General features: G+C 39.3%; 2 long non-coding RNA genes across 5 annotated transcripts; both read left to right on the top strand.

The window, feature by feature from the left end:
• On the top strand, positions 3,750-5,397 carry LOC110265549. 2 transcript variants are annotated; one of them, XR_002351704.1, is made up of 4 exons: positions 3,750-3,824; positions 3,950-4,042; positions 4,361-5,006; positions 5,270-5,397. It is a non-coding gene; the product is annotated as an uncharacterized LOC110265549 (long non-coding RNA). The 2 variants fall into 2 exon arrangements; XR_002351703.1 differs by having other exon boundaries at positions 3,759-4,042.
• Positions 5,587-8,611, top strand: LOC107611912. Of its 3 annotated transcripts, XR_002352594.1 has the most exons (5): positions 5,587-5,775; positions 5,962-6,045; positions 6,320-6,383; positions 7,507-7,678; positions 8,455-8,611. It is a non-coding gene; the product is annotated as an uncharacterized LOC107611912 (long non-coding RNA). The 3 variants fall into 3 exon arrangements; XR_002352593.1 differs by lacking the exon at positions 5,587-5,775 and having other exon boundaries at positions 5,851-6,045; XR_002352592.1 differs by lacking the exons at positions 5,587-5,775; positions 5,962-6,045; positions 6,320-6,383 and adding an exon at positions 6,710-6,940.

The following is an 18,820-nucleotide window of genomic DNA, read 5'->3' as shown; positions in this document are numbered from 1 at the left end:
TGGACCTTGACTTTAACCGCTCAGTCTCAAGTTTTCACTTGACACCTTCACGCCACAAGCACATGGTTAGGGACAGCTTGAATTAGCCGCTTAGGCCAGGATTTTATTCCTTTTTGGCCCTCCTATCCACTGATGCTCAAAGCCTTGGGATCCTTTTTATTACCCTTGCCTTTTGGTTTTAAGGGCTTTGGCTTTTTGCTCTTGCCTTTTGGTTTTAAGAGCTTTGGCTTTTTCTACTTGCTTTCTCTTTTTTTTTCTTTCTCTTTTTTTTTTTTTCTGCAAGCTTTGTTCTTTGCTGCTTTTTCTTGCTTCAAGAATCATTTTGATGATTTTTCAGATTCTCAATAACATGTCTCATGTTCATCATTCTTTCAAGAGCCAACATATTTAACAGTCTTAAACAACAAATTCAAAAGATATATGCACTGTTCAAGCATTCATTCAGAAGACAGAAAGCATTGCCACCACATTTAACCAATTAGAATTTCTTTTATTAAAACTCGAAATTTTATTGCTTCTTATTCAAAAGATCTACTACTTTATTCATGTTTAATGATGATGAGAAAAATAAACTATAGCTTAATTGGAGATAAAATCAAAATAGATACTAATTACTACTATATGACTCCTAAGGTAAAATTAAAATAAGAACAGTTATCACAGAGTTAAGGCGAAGATTTGAACTCAACAACCTTGAGGTTTGGGAAGTGGATGTTCCTCTAGTCTGTGAGGTGCTTGGTCCTTCAAGAGAGAATTTCTGGCGCTTTAGTTCCTTTAAATCACGCCCTTGCTCCTCTTGGAGTGGGTTGTTTTCCTTTAGGGGCCATGATCTTAGTGATTACGGATAAGCACACCAAACTTAGAGCTTTGCTTGTCCTCAAGCAAAAGAAAAAGAAGGAGATGGGTAGAAGGAGAGCTCCTCCCCACCATCCTGGCGTTTGAACGCCCAAACACTGCCTGTTTTGGGCGTTCAACGCCCAAATGCTGCTCTCCTGGGCGTTCAACGCCCAGTTGCTGCCATTCCTGGCGTTCTCTTGCCATTGAGCTCTTTTACTCTGTTTTGTTTGCTGATTCCTTCTGTAACCCTGTAAACTTATACAAATGATTTTGTTCCTTAGTGTCAGTGAACTTTATATAAACAAATAAAAATAAAAATTGGGCAAAAATGCTCAGAGGATTGTTGCCCCATGGCTGGGTTGCCTCCCAGCAAGCGCTTCTTTATTGTCTTTAGCTGAGTCAGAATCTAACAGCATCAGCAGTCCTTTTTCAGCCTGAATCAGATTTTTGCTCAGCTCCTTCAATTTCAGCCAGAAAAATACCTGAAATTACAGAAAAACACACAACTCATAGTAAAGTCCAGAAATATGAATTTTTCCTAAAAACTACTAGAAATAGACTAAAAACTAACTAAAACATACTCTAAACTATATGAAATTATCCCCAAAAAGCGTATAAAATATCCGCTCATCACCTTCCAACTCAAGAGTTCCTTTCAATCAACTCCCTATCAAGTAAGGGAACTACTCACTCATTGTAAATAATAAATTCATGACACATGAAAGGGAATTAAAAGAAGACATGATTATTGGAATGGAAAATAAATTAAAATGGAAGGAATAATCCTTGTATTAAATAATCATGAAAGTATTCAAATGACAAAATTGAACAAAGCAAAGAACATGGAAGAATAAAACCAAGTTAAGAGAGCGAACTAGAATGATGAATTCTTGATGAGGAAATAACTCTTCTCAATGTTCCAATGCTAAGACCAATTGGAAATTAAAATTCCTAAAACCTAGAGAGAGAAACCTAAAAGGAGTAAAACTAGATCTAAAATTGAAAACTGTCTAGAATGAATGTTGTGTTTTGTTTCTGCATATTCTCTGGCTCTAGTCTGCTATTTCGGGCCGAAAACTGGGTCGAAATAAGGTCCAAAATTGCCCCCAGCGAATTCTGCAGATTATGCAGATCGCACATGTCACGCGATCGCGTCATCCATGTAGACGCGTCATTTGCGCTTTTCCTTGCCACGCATTCGCGTCGTCCACGCTACCGCGTTGCTTGAGCTTTTCCAATCCACGCGGCTGCGTGAGCCATGCGGCCGCGTCACTGCAATTTGCTGTAAAAACTAAGGTTAAAATGGTGGAATGTTATGCAATGCAGGCCTATAAATAAATGCAACTATATGATTCTTGCTCACTTGATCAAAAGTAAATAAGCTCTTCAAAACAATTACAAATCAAATTCCACTAATTCTATCATTATACAATAAAACAGATAAAAGTGCAAGAAGATGGCTCATGAAAGCAGGGAACATGAAAATTTAAGCATTGAACCCTCACTGATAATGTATGTACGCTCTAATCTCTAGTGTATAGGGTAATCACTCTATCCTTCTCTAATCATGCTTTCTAACTTTTATTCTTCTCCTAACCAATCAACAATAGTTAATATACCAATGGAAACATCATGAGGTCTTTTCAAGGTTGTAATGGGGCTAAGGTACAGGTAGGGGTATATATTTGGTCAAGTGAGCTAATAAATTGAATCTTTAATTAACCCAAGCTTCAACCCAACCTATATATTTTTAATATAATCTTAAAGTTCATACCTAGCTACCCAGAATTCCCTTTTTCTATCCATACTCATGTATCAACTTTATATATGATTCTATCATATGTGCATTGATCTTTGAATTCTGAATTTAACATTGGGGTAATTTTGTCCCCTTATTTATTTATATAAAATTTTTTTTGTTTTTTTTTGTTTTTTAACATTAAAATAAATATAGCTTATCAATGCACATAGATTTTTTTTTCTTATGGCTTCACATGAGTAGGTATCCAAATTCCCATTAAATTCTCATGACACATTCCCTTAACAACTTTTGTTCCCACAATTTCCCATGCTTAACTAGCACACACAATTCTATCTTAAGCTAACCAAAGATTCAATTTGGGATATACAATTGTTTTTCAGCTCACTACAAGAAAAAAGGCCTATGGCCACGCTTTTTTTTGCCACGCTTTAAAAGCGTGGCTAAAAGTGGTCAATGGCCATGCTTTTGTGAGGGTGGCAATTGAATAGAGATTTGGCCACGTTTTTTCTCGCCACGTTTCAAAAACGTGGCGAAAAGGGTCAACGGCCACGCTTTTTGAAGGGTGGCAATTGATTAGAGAAACGGCCACGTTTTTTTCTGCCACGCTTCAAAAGCGTGGCCATAGAGAAAAAGAGGGACGTTTTAAAAGCGTGGTGACAGGGTTTCATTACGGCCACGCTTACAAAACGTGGCCATATCCTGGTACTCTTTTGGCACGCTTTAAAAGCGTGGCCAAAAGGTTTTTAAAGGAAAACCCTAATAACCCGGCCCCCAACCCAGTAACTCTTGAATCCTCCTAATCACCCTCAAACTTGGCCAAAAGCTTCGATCAGGACTCTCCCACTCTCAACTCTCACCGTCACTCTCATCAATGGCAACCCTGGAAGAGCTCAGATCTCCGCCGTCACCAGCACCGCCCTCACTGCGCCGTTAGCCTCCCCTCCGCCTTGTCTCTTGTCGCCTCTGCCCTAGCATCCAACAGCGTCAGCGTCATTAGCCTCTCACTGTCTCCTCGTCGTCTCCTTGTCGTTTACGCGTCAGCGTCGTCGTTTCGCCGCTCTCCTGCCATCTTCCTGCTCTGGCCACCATTGCCTTCCTTGTCGTTCGTGTTTGGACAGAATGAAAACGGTAATGGAAGAAATCGAAGAGAAGGACGGTGCTTCAGTGTGTGTGTGGCGGTAGCTCCTCACTCTTCAACCTTGTTTCTCTTTTCAATTTCTCTCAGGTAACGCTTCTTCTTCCTCTTCGCCGCGTTTTCATGTGAATTCTCGTCTCTAATTGTAACTGCAATCCCTCACAGTCTCTCATATCATACTTGCAATAGCTTAGCTGTTTTCCGCATCTTTCTAGGGTTTTCAGAAACGATTCCCGATCTGAATGTTTTCCATTATTAATATTAAAAAAGGACGATTTTGTGTGCTCTCTCAGCAATGGTAGCTGCAAGTAAGTATCTTTACTTATGAGCTTCGAGATTGAACCTATTATCTAAATTTATCGGTTGAAAAGTTCTTTAATGATTTATCTCAATTTTGCATTTCATAGTTGCAGTTACTGTCACTTTCAATAATCTCACAATCAGAATTCCGATACCTTATATCAATTTACCATACTATTTTGATGGTTTCTTGTTCGAGTTTCCTTGGAGTAGAGGAATGCTTAACAATAGCCATAGTTGCTTCTTAAGCATGATTAGCTTATATTTCACTTTTACTTAACTGAGAAATCAAATATAAGTCGACATATTTCTATGTGCTCATGCAGATTGTTTGAGCTGTATGGTAATGAAACAAAAATGAAGCTGTTGGCCAAAGAACTGGCCCCTCTGCAGAATATCGGTTCTCAAAACTGCATTACTTTTAGTGTTGATGGATCTAAATTTGCCACCGGTGGTTCAGTAAGTATCGCTTTGAAATCCATTCGATTCAATTGTGTTTCTTTGTTGTGTGGCATTTCTAGCGTTCGTTTCTAGAGTTTGACTCAATGATTAAATATTTGGTTATTCTGTGATGATAGATACAACTTTTGTTCTTGGTTTAGGGAATGATTCTGGAATTATTAGGGATCTATCTTATCAGGTTTCACTTTCTCATGAAAATTGAGTCTTCTTCTATTACTCATCATCTCATTATCATAATCATCATGTTCTTCACCTCTTCCAACAATAACCCTTTCTCTTTCACCATCATAATGGTAGTTCTTCTCCCTTTATTGTTTCAGCTTCTTCTTCTTCTTCGGTGGCTTCTTCTTCTGCAATCTATGTTAGTAAGGTGTTTGCACAATTAGGACTATTTTTATTTCAACATATTATCTGATTTCATTGCAGGTTAGACTTCAAGTGGAGGTGCCACCAGTTGTCTGTGAGGATTGTTACGAAAGGGTCATATCTGAGTTTACAAAACAAGCAAAGGTACTATCACCACTTAATTTATGGTTTATACATGCAATTATTATCTATAATGCCTGCAGTTTATGATTCTTTTGTATCTACATTGATGAGTATAACATCCCTACCTTGTTTTTCTTATAAAATATTTTAGTTGACTAATTTTTACAGTCTGAGGTTACTGCTTCACCATATATCTCAAAGAAGTTTGCTCAAGATTCATGTATCCAAAATTTTTGAAATAGTATGCCACTTTTATGTGCTAATTTACCATTTCACATCAACAGGTCCCCGGATTCTGCCCCGGAAAGCCGGTTCCAGAAAGTATTCTTGTCGGTTATGTCGGGCGCAAAAATGTTCAGAAGGCCATAATTGAATCTATATTGAGAACACTTTTTTATTCACATCAAAGTATACCCATCACCACTGTTACTCGCTTTTGTGCCTCAAGAGCTTCACTTGAGTCCTTGAGCTTTGGTAACACTAATGCTAATCAAAATCACAGGTAAGAAGCAGTTTTGTTCCATCGATTTAGCTACAAGTATTATAATATTATCTGATTCCTTATGTCCCTGACTCTGCAAGTTGTGTTCCGTAGAATAAACGAATTTGAGACAGAGTTGAGGGAAAAAGAGATGATGCTCTTGACCTACTTAATGCAAATTATGAAGTGGTCAAAGATCGGATGAATGCCGGCTCAAAAGGCATTCAAGAAGCTGCAATTCTGGATGTCTTAGCGCTGGGTTATGTGGCTGTTGGACACCTAAAAACTGTTGCTTCTCTGTTGAATGTGGTATGTTTTCCTTTTTATCCAATTTTCCCATTTCTAAGTATTTGTTTTTACTTTCAATTTTGTCAAATTTATCATGGTTTTAGTCAATGAATCTTTCTCTAAGTGTTGTTTATGTATGTTCAACTTTAATTTGTGGGAATTGGGAATTGTTTCTTTCATTAACTGTTCTGTTTCTTTGTTTATCAGTGCCTTGTATTAACTCCATCTTGTGAAGGCAGAGAAAGCTAGAAGATACATTCCAAGAGAATTCAAATTGGCTGAAGCTTTTGGGTAGGTCCAATATTGTAATTTCTCTCTTTAGATTATAAATGCAGCAATTCTTTTATGGATTTGAGTCTTTAGGCAATTTGTAAATATTGAATCCAAGAAATGTCGTCAGTTTAGAAGACCTAACTGTTGCTGACGTGAACTCAAGGATATTTTTTTTGGTTAATTTTCAAGACTGGTAAAATCATTCTAAAATCTTTTGAATTTTGATAGGACTTGTAAATTATGTTAAACTTTGAAATTAAACAGAGGCTGCATTAATTATTACTTGATACAGAAACACTTTGGGTGGCTTCTTTCTAGCTAGCTATGAGGACAGTCCCGCCGGTGTCTTTGACGAGGTACGGTTCTGTTTTCATTCTTGCTCTTTTATCTTTTTATTTAAACGAAAATGTTAGAAAACCAATATTTTTAATAAAAAAAAATTGAAAATTTGGTTTATAGTGACTCAAACTCGAGACAAATTTGCTAAGGTTTGGACTTAAATTCACATCTTCTGATATTGAAGTGGCTAAACCTTATAAAATTTTCAGGATTTTACATTATGATAGGTATACTTGAAGAAAATTCAAATTTTTTTTATCATAGATTTAAGGTTTCCTAATGATTATCCTTTTTTAAAAGACCATGGAAGCTAGTTTGGAGGGCCAAAGCTATCTAGTTTGGATCTGAAATTCGAAGTACATCGGATGATGTTTTGTTTGCTTTGAAGCGACATTCTTCGGTTGCCCAAACTCAGCGACCTTTCAATTCAAAGTTTTCAAGGACAAACAGAGGAGCCAAATGGAGTAGTGGGAAGTATAAAAATTCAAGAAGTATGGATGAAAGTAGTAACTCACAGGGCGTTGAGGATATACTGAATACAAGGACAACCAATGTTGGTCCACCAGAACAGTAGGTATTTAATATTTTTCGTGCTTGAGCTGCATTGTGTTTAAATAGTATGATAGTACCCTTTTGCAATGCCAATGATGTGTTAGAATTGCTTGTTTCTTCAGTACATGGCATGCTTATTCATATCACCAACTCACTTTTGCATATTTGTTGTAATTTCACAATAACTTTAGTATATTTAAATAAGTTATACTAGCTTTAAAATCAATGAGATGTTTAATTTGGAAAACATAAAGAAGACTAAAATTAAGCAAATTTTAACATGCAACTAGTAAAAGTACATAGCAGTAAAGGGTGAAGACTGAAGACTTTCTTAAGTTTCTTTTTGTTTTATGGCTTATGGCCAAGTTGTTGATCAATTAGGTAACCTCCACCCCCTCTTTTTTGATTAATGGTAAACTGCATAAAAGTAAACCTTAGGACACTTTTGAATATATTCGATTATGTATATTGCTTGATAAAAGAAAAAAGGGGCTGCGGCATGTGATGATTTCTGGACTAAATTGTGACGAGTATACCTAATTGACTATGAAGTATTATTAGGCATTATATATATATCTTGCATTACAGGCTCAACCAGTGAATGTTCCAACTAGTTTTAAGCAGAGGGCAATGCTGGTGGATGAGATTTGGCATGCTGCAGGTGACAATGCTTCTGATATTGATTGGTATGCCAAGCGCACTATCCTGGCAGGAATATACTCGACAACCGAGATTTATATGCTGACAGATACATCTCCTGGTTTGTTTTTCTGCCCCTTCTTTCTGAGCATACAAATTTTCTCGTATTTTTTGGTTGATTTAAGCTTTCCATCCATTATTGTGTTTTTTTGTGCTTTTCTTTTTATGGTAATCACTCTGTCGATTGTGATATATTTCATTGATCATTCAGTTCCATTTGATTCCCCCCTTCGCTCCTTCTCTCTTTTTCAGTATGTGAATAGCCAGAAAATATTAACTGGGTTCAATTGTCCATTCTCTCAAACTCTCCTTATTTTCTTGAACTGAGCCTGTCATAGTAGCCAATTTTCTCATGGCAATGAATTTGAGTAGTATTTTGATAAAGTATGTAATCATGGGGGAAACAATCGAATTTATTCTTTTATGCCCCACCCACCTCACTCCATCAATATAGTATCTTATATTTAGATGGATAACAAGCTGTTTGTGGCTCTGATGTGGTGTTGTAACAAGTGAAGACAATTCTTAATACATCTTTTGTTTGTTTCTGCTTAAATTGTTTCCTGAAATTTGATCTCTACCTACTTGTATTGCATCCCGCATTGCCAATTGGTTAGATTCCTTTCTCCCTTTTGCATGGTAATTCAATGGTTCCTTTTGCCTTTTTTTGTTTCTTTTTTGCAAAAGAAAAAAAAGCACTGAGCTTGCTTGCCAATGGGGTTATTCCTTGTTTCTTCATTGTTATGTCTTTGGTCGGTGATTGTCAGCATTTTCATTATTATGTTCTGTGAAAAGGAAATGAAATCATTTTGTTGATGTTGGTATTATTTTTTTCAGCTCCACCAAACATTGCTGGGAATCATTCTGATAGGGGGATATTGAGCTCGGTTATGTACTTGTTGGGCACAAGGTTGTAAGAAAAATATAAAATACAGAAAATGAGGGACCCTGACGTGATCTTGAGACCCCAGACCTGCTATTAATTTTTCATTGCTTTTGTTAGTGAATTTCGGCTGGATAGGAGGTTGAAGGGTTTTTTGTTACTGAAAAAACCTGGAAAGTTTTGTATAAGGATTAGTGTATAAAACAATTATACCAAAAATTGTCACTAATTACTGTTTAATTTATCTTGTAATAAAAATTGCATACTATATTTATAGGATTGGTAATACAAAAGGGTTGAAATTTAAAAAAAAGATTTTTTTTTTAAATTTGACAAGGCTATCGCCACGCTTTTAAAGCGTGGCCGTATCTCCCTATCGTCACGCTTTTAAAGCGTGGCTGTATCTCTCGCTATCGCCAGGCTTTAAAAGCGTGGCCGTATCTCCCGCTATCGCCACGTTTTAAAAGCGTGGCCGTATCTCCTTCTATCGCCACGCTTTAAAAGCGTGGCCGTATCTCTCTATGGCCACGCTTTAAAAGCGTGGCCGTATCTCTTGCATATGGCCACGTTTTTTAAGCGGGACAATTTGCAAAAACGTGGCAAAAAATAAAGCGTGGCAATAGGTCACCAAAAGTGTGGCGATAGAGCAATCGCCACCCTTTGATAGGCCACCCTTTCAAAAGCGTGGCGGTAGCTCAAAAAGCGTGGCGAAAAGCTATCGCCACGCTTTTTTCAGCTTTTCACCACGCTTTAAAAACGTGGCAATAGAGCTGTTTTCTTGTAGTGGCTTAAGGTTAGTAATGTGGTAAAATATAGAACAAATGGGATTTAAAGGCTCAAAGTGGTTAACAAAAGTAATTGAAAAGGATAGGCTTAATTTGGATAAGTGAGTTTAAACAAATAATGGCCTCAATCATGTGCAAGCATGCAAATATAATAAATATTGGACATATAAGATAAAACAAAATATAGATTACAATCATAGAGAAGTAAACACACAAGAATGAAATAATTATGGTTAAATAATGTAACCATACATAAAGGCTCAAATCTTTCACAGGTTGTGTGTTCTTTAGCTCAAATATCATGTTCCAAATACAACTCAAGCAAATTTATCATAAAATTTTGAAAAATTAGTGAAATTTTGTTCCAAAGATAGAGTCTTAAAAGAAACTTATTGTCTTTTCAATCAAGTAGAACATGCATGCAACTATCCTAACCTATGCAATTTATTCTTATTCTATAAAAGAAAGAAAATCTAACTAAAATATCCTAGTTATTGGTGCTAGGGAAAAGAAATTACCTCCAGAAGTCAGGTACTGACCGACCTCCCCACACTTAAGGCTTTGCACCGTCCTCGGTGCCGTTTGTCAGGAACAAGGGTGGGCTGGTAGCAGTATCTCCACAATTAGGATCATCATGGCTCCCTGTGCTGGTAAAAGAAGTGGAGTCCGGGGTATCCAAGTCCCTGAAGTGTCCCTTGAGTAGCTCCTTGAGGTGTTTGAATCGGCGCTCGTTACGGCGCTCTCTCATCTTTGCTTTCTGTTCTTGCCGATCCAACCTTTCGATTATCTGCTGGAGCAATTCATTAGTTGTAGGTGCTTGTGGTGTTGAAGAAGGATTATCTTCAACTGGAGTAGTAGGAAGGCTTGTATTGGCTGCTGGGAGTCTGAGGTATTTCCCATTAGGGACATACTGATCATCCCGTGGAAGCACGGCTTTGGTGTCCCCAGCTTTGTAGGAGACTCCTGCTGCTGAGACAAGATCTGAGACCAAGGCGGGAAAAGGTAAGTTGTCCGCAATTTGTACGTGTTCCATAGCATTCTGGATATGTCTTGAGAGATTCAGAGGTTGGTCTGTAAGGATGCACCAAAGTAGAACAGCCATGTCCGCAGTGAAGGAGGACTCATGAGTGCTCAGAAAGACGTAATGGGACATGATCTATGCCCATACGCGAGCCTCCAAGGTAAGTGCTGAAGCCAAGATTCTCTTAGGGCGGGTACGGTGGTATCCGTAGATCCAATAGCTGCCAGGTAATGCGATAACTCCGAGAACGGAGTCCCAGTCAAATTGGTACCTCTGGCGCTTAAGTGCGGCTTCTTGGAAGGCGTCCATTCCTTCTGGAATAGGGGAAAGACTTAGAGCTTGCTGAATGGCCTCTTCTGTGATAGGGACTTGCTTCTGCCGGACATAAACAGACGGCAGGGATGGCATGTAGAAGTTAGAGTAGAACTCAACTACCCAAGAAAGATTGACCTACCTTGGCTGTCTCCGTAGGAAACCCCATTGTCGTCGTTCAATTTGCGGCTCAACAAAGGAAGCAATATTGGACGGGAGGATAAGAAGGTATTCATTGTTATAGTTTCTTTCTGCCAGGATAGGGAACATATGCTCACAGTAGCGATTGGGAAATCGCGCAGTGTCCTTTGCTGGAAAGGCTTTCTCCTTCTCATCAACCTTTATTATCCTCTTAACTCTTTTTTGTTGAGGGCTTGACTGCGGTTGAAGAAGGCTCTGCCACTAATGCTCTTTTAGTTCCTCTTCTTGCTGGTGGTTTGGAAGTAGCTTTCTCTTTTCCTTTCTTGGTGGCCATCCTGAAAGAAGGGAAGAGAAAGTAAATTAAATTCAAAGAGATATACAGCAAGGAAGGAAACGGAAAAGAGGGTGATGGGTGCACATTAAGATATACTGACATTATCACATGCTCGCAAGTATACGTGAAAAGCCAACAATGGAAAATAGCTAGTGCATATAAAGACAAGTGACTGCAAGGTGTTTATTGGCATGCCGGCAAAGGGCATGAGTAGCATAGACCAAGCAATACTTTGTAACAAACCATCACGTTTGTATTGACAATTAAATTCAATTAATACAATAGTAAAGGAAAGTTGTGAAAAGCAAGCATTGAATAGTATAACAACATAGAGAAGTGCATAATGCCATTTGAGCTTTTTTCACAAACACATAGCATGCATGTTGAATAGGGTATAGAAAATATGAAGGTGAACATGCAAGCAATCCCTTAAATAGAATAAAAATAACTATCAAACAATTTGCAACAATCCACAAGCATATAATGAGGGATAATGACTCAAAAAAAAGAAAAACAAGTAAATTTCTAACACCATGTAAAAAGGAAAAGAAAAAGAAAGAAAAGATGAATAATAAAAAGAAAAAGAAAGGAAAAGAAAATACATATAAAATAATAAGAATGATAGAAAAAGAAAGAGAGAGGAAGAAAGTAAAACCTTGTTAATGGAGGTGAGAGAGATAGAGAGTGGAAGGTGAGATAGAAGGGGGAAGGGAGAAGGAAGAAATAAGGAAGGAAAAGAAAATTTAGGATTTGGAGGAGAGAAAGATAAGATATGTGGCAATTTTTGGTTGAGCTGTGAGGCGCATGCGACGCGGCCGCGTGGGGCACGCGTTCGCGTGGATGCGCTTCAAGTATGGTGACGCGATCGCGTCGGTCACGCGGTCGCGTGACCCATGTTATGCTTCTGGCGCGAGTGCAGCCCCGCACCAGCACAACTCTCTGTTCAAATTAATTTATTTGCCAAAATTGGGACGGCGCGATCGCGTGGGTCACGCGATCGCGTGAGTGCGCGCCAGAAAATGGATGACGCGGCCGCGTCGGCGACGCGGTCGCGTGTTAAGGATTGTGCTTCCAGCACCAATCCAGCATCACTCTCGCACAATATTTTATTGTGCACCATTTTACGTCGAAAACTCAGGGCACACGGCCGCATGGGGCACGCGGTCGCGTGGGAGGCCATGATTCCCATGCGACGCGAACGCGTCAGCGACGCGGTCGCGTGGGTTGATTTGTGCCATTGGCACGCCTCCAGCCACACTCCAGCGTAACTTTCTGTTCATTTTTATTTTTCTTCACTCTCCGTGTGATGCGGACGCGTCGTTGATGCGATCGCGTCGCGTAGCAAAATTTTTTTTTTTGGAATTAAAAACATTTAAATATAGATGCACAAAAGTATTAAGAAAGAGAAGAATTATTGAATAGGAAAAAAAATAAAATAAAGAAAAGAACGATCATACCATGGTGGGTTGTCTCCCACCTAGCACTTTGCTTTAACGTCCGTAAGTTGGACGCTCCAATAGCTCAATCTTCTTCTATGTGGGGATCTTCCAAGAGGAAGATCTCAAGCTCCTTGTTTCTCTGCATCTTCTCGCCATGGTATAGCTTCAGGCGTTGTCCATTAACCTTAATAAGTTCAGAGCTTGAAGGGTGGCTTAGGTGATAAACTTTGTACGGTTCGGCCTTCTCTACTCTGTATGGACCTTCCCATCTTGATCTCAACTTGCCTGGCATGAGCCTTAGTCGAGATTTGTAAAGGAGGACTAAATTCCCAGGTTGGAACTCTTTCTTCTTGATGTTTTGATCATGTACAGCCTTCATCTTTTCCTTGTATATTCTGGAGTTTTCATAAGCTTATAGGCGAAGGCTCTCCAGTTCCTGCAGTTGCAACTTCCTTTCAGCTCCGGCTTTCTCAATTCCCATGTTGCACTCCTTAACTGCCCAAAAAACTCTGTGTTCTACTTCAACTGGGAGATGACAAGCTTTTTCATAAACCAAGCGGAAAGGACTCATCCCAATGGGTGTCTTGTATGCTGTTCTATATGCCCAGAGTGCATCTTATAGCTTGGTGCTCCAGTCTTTTCTATGAGGCTTTACTATCTTTTGCAAGATACGCTTAATTTCTCTATTTGACACCTCGGCTTGCCCATTAGTTTGGGGATGGCAAGCTGTTGCAACTTTATGAATTATCCCATGCTTCTTCATTAATCCTGTTAGTCTCCTGTTACAAAAATGGGTGCCTTGGTCACTCACGATTGCTCGTGGTGATCCGAAGCGACATATAATATGGTTTCTCACAAAGGAAACAACAGTGTTAGCATCATCAGTGCGGGTAGGAATTGCTTCCACCCATTTGAAAACATAATCCACAGCTTACAATATATAAAAATATCCATTAGAGTTTGGAAATGGACCCATGAAGTCAATGCCCCCAAACATCAAAAATTTCACAGAAAAGCATAATTTGTTGAGGCATCTCATCCCTCCTGGATATATTACCAAATTTCTGGCATGGAAGACAAGATTTACAAAACTCAGCAGCGTCTCTAAAAAGAGTAGGCCACCAGAATCCACAGTCTAAGATCTTTCTAGCTGTTCTTTGAGGACCAAAATGTCCTCCACTCTCAGATGAGTGACAGGCCTCTAAAATGGACTGGAATTCTGATTGAGGCACACAACGTCTAATTACTTGATCAGCGCCACATCTCCATAAATATGGGTCATCCCATGTATAATATTTAGACCCACTTTTCAGCTTGTCTCTTTGACGCTTAGAAAAATTTGGAGGAAATGTGCGGCTAACTAAATAATTAGCAACAGGTGCATACCAAGGGACTACCTCAGATACTGCTTGCAGGTTACCAAAAGGAAAATTATCATCTATAGGAGTAGAATCATCCTTAATATGCTCAAGGCGACTCAAGTGGTCTGCCACTAAATTCTGATTACCACTCCTATCCTTTATTTCTAAATCAAATTCTTGTAACAGCAGTATCCAACGTATGAGTCTTGGTTTGGATTCCTTTTTAGCTAATAGATACTTTAAAGCTGTATGGTCCGAATACACTACTACTCTAGTACCAAGTAAATAAGCTCGGAATTTATCCAGAGCAAAAACAATAGCAAGAAGCTATTTCTCAGTAGTAGTATAATTGGACTGGGTAGTGTCTAAAGTCTTAGACGCATAAGTGATAACGAAAGGATCCTTACCTTCACGCTGAGCCAGCGCTGCTCCTACTGCATGGTTGGAAGCATCGCACATGATTTTAAACGGCTGGCTCCAGTCTGGTCCTCTCACAATTAGAGCTTGAGTCAAAGCAGTCTTCAGCTTATCAAATGCTTGTTTGCAATCCTCACTGAACTCGAACTCAATATCCTTCTGTAGTAATCTGGATAAGGGAAGTGCGACCTTACTAATGTCCTTAATAAATCTCCTGTAAAAACCTGCATGGCCAAGGAACGAACGGACTTCCCTCACAGAAGAGGGGTAAGGTAAACTAGAAATAACATTCACCTTTGCTGGGTCTACAGAAATTCCATTATTAGATATCACATGTCCTAATACAATCCCTTGTTTTACCATAAAGTGACATTTTTCGAAATTTAATACCAGGTTTGTATTAACACATCTATCTAATACTCTAGATAATCCATCTAAGCAAAGGCTAAAAGAATCACCATAAATGCTAAAATCATCCATAAAAACTTCCATACAGTCCTCAATAAGGTCAGAGAAAAGACTCATCATGCACCTTTGGAAGGTAGCTGGTGCATTGCACAAGCCAAAAGGCATTCTCTTGTAAGCACAAGTCCCAAAAGGACATGTAAAAGTAGTCTTTTCCTGATCCTCAGGAGCTATATGAATCTGGAAATAACCTGTGTAACCATCTAAAAAGCAATAATGTGATTTACCTGACAGGCGATCCAGCATTTGATCAATGAATGGAAGTGGGTAGTGATCCTTACGGGTAGCTTGGTTGAGACTCCTATAATCAATGCAGACTCTCCAAGCATTCTGAACTCTAGTTGCTATGAGCTCTCCATGCTCATTCTTCACTGTAGTGACTCCAGACTTCTTGGGCACCACCTGTACTGGGCTTACCCATTCACTGTCTGAAATGGGATATATGATACCGGCTTCCAATAGTCTAGTCACTTCCTTTTTGACAACTTCCAAGATGGTGGGATTCAATCTTCTTTGGGGTTGACGGACAGGTCTTGCTCCCTCTTCTAAAAATATTCTGTGCTCACATACTTGAGGGTTTATGCCTACTATGTCTGCCAAGCTCCACCCAATTGCCTTCTTATGCTTCCTCAGCACATCAAGTAACTGTTCTTATTGAGAAGTAAGTTCCCTTGCAATGATAACTGGAAACCTCTGCTCATCTTCGAGATAAGCATATTTGAGATGCGGAGGGAGGGGTTTCAATTCTAACGTTTGATCATGGGCAGGCGTTGGATTATCTGGAGCTTGTGAAAATGACGAAGTGCCCTCATTGTCAGTTAAAAGGGTCCCCACACTTGGACCTTGTCCAGTGTGCCTCTCTTCAAACTCTTCCTTGTGAACTTCAGCTACACTTTCATCTATGACATCACACTGAAAGATAGAACGATCTTCTGGAGGGTTGTTAATGATTCCATTCAGATTGAAGATTACTATGCGGCCATCTATTTCAAAGGAGTTTGTTCCTGAAAAGGCATCCAATTTGAATTTTGATATCTTCAGGAATGGTCTTCCAAGTAGGATTGATGATGGCTTATCTGAATCATTAATTTTGTCTTTATGGATACATAAGTCTTTTAGAAACTTTGCATATTTAGGTACCTGCTGAATAACATCCAAAAGAGGAACAGTTACCTCAACCTTTTTGAATATTTCTACCATTTTGGGGTCGGGTTCTAGCTGCTTCCTGGGCTTCCTTGCAAGTTGTGGAAATGGAATAGGAGTAGTGTTTTCCGTGGTGTCTGCGCCTTTTGGTGCTTCCTCCTGTGGTTGAGCTATTTTTTCTTCCGCTATGTTCTGTATGTCCTCTTCCTCTTCAACATCTTCTATTTCTACTACCTCTTCAGCTGAGGTGTGTTCTGGTGGGCTTGGTTCCTCCTGATTCCTCTCCTGCAGTGTGGTTCCAGACCTTAGGGTGATGGCATTAATGCCTCCCTTTGGATTGGGTAATGGTTGAGAGGGGAATCCAGTGGAGCTTGAAGGTTGGTTACTGGAATTTTGCGTTGATCCAATCTGTGACATAAGAGCTTGCAAAGTAGAGGTGAGACCATTCAGACTGGCATTAATACTATTCATGATGTTACTTTCCATGGTCTGTTGTCTTCGCTCAAAAGATTGTAGTAGCTCTTCATTAGGAGATACAGAAGAATGAGTAAATTGAGAGGTCTGCTGTTGATTGTTCTGTGGTCCTTGGTTTTGCCTCAGGTGAGGTGCTCTGTAAGGTTGATTCTGCTGCCTGTTGTTGTTATTATTCCATCTCTGATTTCCCTGATTATCTCTGCCTCCTCTGTTATTGTTGTCCCTCCAATTCTGGTTAGAATTGTCCTGCCATCCATGGTTATTATTTCCACTTTGATTGTACCCTTGGTTGGGGCGGTCATAGAAGTTATGAGTGGATGCCACCATGTTGTCTTCTTGTTGGAGCTGCGGGAATTCATCAGTGTATTGGCTATAATCAGCACAGATTCCGCAATTTTTTTGTGGGACTAATTGTTGGTTTTGCTGTGGCGAAGGAGGTTGAGCTTGCTGAGCTTGTTGTTGATTCAATTGCATCTGCTTCAGCAAGTTGGTCATCTCACATATACTCTGAGCTAGAGCCGCAGTCTCTCTGCTAGAGGATACTTCTGCAACGGCTTTTGAACGGCCTTGCTTTTGTCTGTGGTTCCTAGTAGATTCAGCTAAATCACTGATCAATTGCCAAGCCTCATCAGTGGTCTTGTACTTCTTCATAGACCCATTGCTAGCACTTTCCAATGTGGTCTTATCTTGGGGCCTCATGCCCTGTGTGATATAGCTAAGTAACACTATCTTGTCAATCATGTGGTGGGGCCATGCTTCCAGAAGATTATTGAAGTGCTCCGAGTATTCAAAGAGAGTCTCATTGTCATCCTGAACAATTGTGGAAATATCCTTCCTCAGTTTATCAGTGACTTCAGATGGAAAAAATTTCTCCAAAAACTCCTTTCTGAGTGTATCCCAGTTGGATACATTTGCTAGAGGTTAAGTGTAGTACCACTCTCTTGCTTTTCCCTCGAGAGAAAACGGGAAAGCTTTCAGCAAAATTGAAGTTTCATCAGTACTATCATGCCTGACAGTAGAATAGGCTGCCTGGAAATCTCTCAATTGCTTGATAGGTGATGAGCGGATAATTTATACGCTTTTTGGCACTGTTTTTAGTATGTTTTTAGGAGAATCTGGTTACTTTTAGGGATGTTTTCATTAGTTTTTATGTTAAATTCACATTTCTGGACTTTACTATGAGTTTGTGTGTTTTTCTATGCTTTCAGGTATTTTCTGGCTGAAATTGAGGGACTTGAGCAAAAATCAGATTCAGAGGTAGAAAAAGGACTGCTGATGCTGTTGGATTCTGACCTCCCTACACTCAAAGTGGTTTTTCTGGAGCTACAGAACTCAAAATGACGCGCTTCCAATTGCGTTGGAAAGTAGACATCCAATGCTTTCCATAAATATATAATAGTCCATACTTTGGCCGATTTTAGACGACGTAAAAGGGCGTTGAACGCCAGTTCTACGCTGCTGTCTGGAGTTAAACGCCAGAAACACGTCACAAACCATAGTTGAACGCCAGAAATACGTTATAACCTGGCGTTCAACTCCAGAAAGAGCCTCTGCATGTGTAACATTCAAGCTCAGCCCAAGCACACACCATGTGGGCCCCGGAAGTGGATTTATGCATCAATTACTTGCTTCTGTAAACCCTAGTAACTAGTTTATTATAAATAGGACTGTTTACTATTGTATTAGACATCCTCGGACGTTTTGTTCTTAGATCATGGGGGCTGTCCATTCGGCCATGCCTGAACCTTTCACTTATGTATTTTCAATGGTAGAGTTTCTACACTCCATAGATTAAGGTGTGGAGCTCTGCTGTTCCTCAAAGATTAATGCAAAGTACTACTGTTTTTCTATTCAATTCAACTTGTTCCGCTTCTAAGATGTTCATTCGCACTTCAACCTGAATGTGATGAGCGTGACAATCATCATCATTCCCTATGAACGCATGCCTGACAACCACTTCTGTTCTACTTTAGATTGAATGAGCATCTCTTGGATCTCTTAATCAGAATCTTCGTGGTCGCTTCATACCAACAATCTCCGTGGGATCGACCCTTACTCATGTAAGGTTTATTACTTGGATGACCCAGTGCACTTGCTGGTTAGTTGTATCGAAGTTGTGAATGAAAAACAATTTATTAAGACGTGCGTATAGAGTTTCTGGCGCCGTTGCCTGAGATCACAATTTCGTGCACCAAGTTTTTGGCGCCGTTGTCGGGGATTGTTCGAGTTTGGACAACTGACGGTTCATCTTGTTGCTCAGATTAGGTAATTTTCTTTTTGTTTTATTTTCAAAAATTTTTCAAAAACCTTTCAAAACATTTCTCATCTGTTTTGGAAAAAAATATGTTTTCAAAAAATATATTTTTGTTCAGAATTTTTAAGAATGAATTCTAGTGTTTCATGATGATTTGTTGAATCCTGGCTGGCT

The sequence above is a fragment of the Arachis ipaensis genome, chromosome B08 (genome assembly GCF_000816755.2).
Source record: "Arachis ipaensis cultivar K30076 chromosome B08, Araip1.1, whole genome shotgun sequence".
Lineage (NCBI taxonomy): Eukaryota > Viridiplantae > Streptophyta > Magnoliopsida > Fabales > Fabaceae > Arachis > Arachis ipaensis.
Note: the sequence above shows the minus strand (reverse complement) of the source record. Positions and strands in the feature narration are given on the sequence as shown.